The sequence below is a fragment of the Jaculus jaculus genome, chromosome 11 (genome assembly GCF_020740685.1).
Source record: "Jaculus jaculus isolate mJacJac1 chromosome 11, mJacJac1.mat.Y.cur, whole genome shotgun sequence".
NCBI classification, from domain to species: domain Eukaryota; kingdom Metazoa; phylum Chordata; class Mammalia; order Rodentia; family Dipodidae; genus Jaculus; species Jaculus jaculus.
This window is the reverse complement of record NC_059112.1, coordinates 70,905,717-70,908,983: the sequence shown is the minus strand read 5'-3', so window position 1 is coordinate 70,908,983 and position 3,267 is coordinate 70,905,717. Positions and strand designations below refer to the sequence as shown.

Sequence of the window (3,267 nt, the reverse complement as noted above, 5' to 3'; positions counted from 1 at the left end):
CTCTCAAATAAATAAATAAAAAATCAAAAAAATTTTTGATAAAAGAAAGATAAGAAGTACCATATAAAAAATAAATGTGATCTCTTCGGTTCAAGGGGAATATTGCCTAATTCCTGGGGACATATGCAGCAAAAGACATAAAGACAAGTATGAATCATAACCCTTAAAGAAAAACTAAAAAGGTTGGTAAGAGACATATACACAAAATCCTGTGTCCTGGGGACGATGGAGGCTTCACAGACCAGGTGGCATCCAGACCAGACAAGGAACACTAATGACTATCAACATGAGGGACATGAAGGCTGTAGACCAACATAGGCCAACACATTGACTGGGAGACACTACTCAGGACAGTGCAGTGTTTGCTCTGGTCAAGGGATGTAATCTGCTCTGAGAAGGTAAAACTGCACCAACCTCAAAGCAGGGATAATCGACGTCATCTTTTAACTCCTTACAGCTCACCGATGTCCCCACTGTGACACTACTGAGACAAGGTCTGCCTTGTCCTCACACTGACCAGGGCAGCATGGTCCTGATTCATCCCCAAGTAAGCATGATGCAAATACAAACTCACCCCAAGTAGAAGCCGACGTCAAACCTCCTATACTCAGCACACTAACAGCATAGTTGAACCTTTTGTAACTCCCTCACAAAATGTGCAAACTGTGTACTGTTCTGGAAGCATAACATGCTGTGCTAGACTCCTCTTCCTGAGGCAGTTCAAAGTCTTGAAAAAGAAAATTTACGCATTTGTCTGCACTACCACGGATGAATAGCTATTAAAGCCAACAATCAAATTATCTCCTGCTTCCCAGATTATTACTTCTTTTCTTCAGTCCTAACAAACTAGCAACCAGAAAAATGGAGATGAAGCTATGGAAAGATATTTAGCCCAACAAAGACTCCATGAAGCAAGAGGGAATCTGTGCCATTACCCTGACAGTCTGAACTTAATAAAAACAAAAAATCTTACTTGACTTATCAAAGACATGCACTTTCAAAGTACCCAAGAAGCTAGGACTGAGGAGCCTAAGGCAGGGGGCTGCACTCCAGGACAGCCTGGTGTGGACAGTGAGACCTGTCTCAGGAGAGAGTAAGAGCTAACACTCAAAAATAATAGTGGGTTGCTCCCAGCACTCAGGAGCAGAGAGATAGGAGGGTTGCCACTGAGCTCGAGGCCACCCTGAGACTACACAGTGAAATACAGGTCCAGGTCAGCCTGAACTACAGTGAGACCCTACCTCAAAAAAAAAAAAAAAAAAAAAAAAGAAACCCACATAATAATAACAATAATTGTGGGAACATAAAATTAGCATTAAATTATTCTTTTTTTTTTTTTTTCCGAAGTAGGTTCTCACCCTAGCTCAGGCTGACCTGGAATTCACTATGTAGTCTCAGGGAGGCCTCAAACTCACAGAAATCCTACCTCCATCGCCTAGGTGTTGAGATTAAAGGCGTGTGCCACCACACCCAGCCTATCATTCTTCAACAGAGCTCTTCCAAAATGCCATACGGAAGGAAGCTTGATCAGCTGTCTGGACAGGAATCCGCGCTGGCCAGAACACTCAGGTCTGCTTCATAGGTGCAGGGATGATGTTGGCAGATGCCTGCCTGCTCGAGGTAGGCCACGGAGCCTTGAGGGACTTTGGCCGCTTTTTGTGCTGTGCGTTCATGTTCTCCAGCATCTGCTGCCAGTGCCTCAGTTTTGTCAAGTGCTTCTGGACCAGAGCATCTTTCTGTTGCATTTCATTCCTTAGTTCTGATATATCTTCTTTGATATCCTGCTCTGGTCTCTGAACAGACAACTGCAACCTTTTTTGTAGGAAAAAGCACTCTGTCTTGCAACATCCAGAAACTTCTGGATACACTGATCAACACCAGTTTGAATTTCTTCCTGATCAGTGCCATTCACATAATCCTGACTCCCAAGAGAAGCAAAGCAAGCCTCCAAGGACGACTCCAGCTCATCCACCAACGTACTGTTTGATGATCTAGAGCTCCAGGCGCCGCTTGCAGGAGGATGCCTGGCCCGGAAGGCCCTGCGGTGGTGGCGGGGTCCCGGGGGAGGGGAGGCTGCCCCGTGAACAAGCGTCCCGGGAAGCTGCCATGTCTGTAAGGGCGCCAGAGGCCCCGGTGCGCCTGCACCCATACTTAAATTTTAAATATTCTTTAGTTATGGTTGGCCTGCTGTTAATATGCTTAGAATTTTCCTGCTCTTATGAGGATTTTTAAGAACAAAGGTAGTCCTTTTTCAACCTTGCTAATCTTCAGTTGCTGTGAATTTTCTCCTTTTCAATTATTATTATTATTTTATTTTATTTTTTTTTTTTTTAGCTCTTTCGAGGTAGGGGCTCACTCTAGCTCAGGCTGACCTGGAAGTCACTGTAGTCTCAGGCTGGCCTCGAACTCACAGCAATCCTACTACTTCTGCCTCCCGAGTGCTGGGATTTAAGGCATGTGCCACCACATCCGGCACCATTTTGTTTTATTTTAATGATTTTAGCCTATACTTTAAAGCATTTTACTAGTATGTAATTTTATAATTATTATTTTTAATTATTATTATTATTATTATTATTATTTTGGTTTTCCAAGGTAAGGTCTTACTCTAGCTCAGGCTGATCTGGAATTCACTATGTAGTCTCAGGCTGGCCTTGAACTCTGGGCTATCCTCATATATCTGTCTCCTGAGTGCTGAGATTAAAGTCATGTACCACCATGCCTGGTTTATAAACTTTTTAATTTGTTTTATTATATATGTGTGTATGTGTTTGTGATTATGGGTGCACATATGCAATAGGGGCTATGTAAAGGTCAGGGGACAGCTTCAGGTGTCAGTCCTTACCTTCTACCTTTTTGGGGGCAAGGTCTGTTTTCATAGCTACATTTGCCAGACTAGCTGGACTGAAAGCTTCCAATTCTCTTGTCTCCACCTTCCAACTCCCATAAGTATTCTGGGACTACAGATAGCCACTACAGTAGGTGCTAGGGTTCTGAATTCAAGTCATCACATTTGTGCAGCAAGCACTTTATTCACTGAGCCATCTCCACAGCTCATAACTTTAAGAAATTATGTTTAAGAACAATTGATGCTCTGAAAAGACGTGCCATTTTCACCTGGCAGTTTATGAGCCTGAGGACAAGCTTGTCTCAAAGACCCACTTTCTTTCTTTATACTCAACACAAAGTACTCTATATTTTAAACAGAGAGTTTCCACAATTGTGGCAGTGCGCTGAAATAAAGAAAACGACTCTTACAGTCACTTA

The 3,267-nt window shown here is 43.0% G+C and overlaps 1 pseudogene; it reads right to left on the bottom strand.

Annotated features, from left to right (window-relative positions):
* Positions 1 to 1,565: 1,565 nt before the first annotated feature.
* Positions 1,566 to 2,108, bottom strand: LOC101598342 (annotated as a pseudogene).
* Positions 2,109 to 3,267: the final 1,159 nt, after the last annotated feature.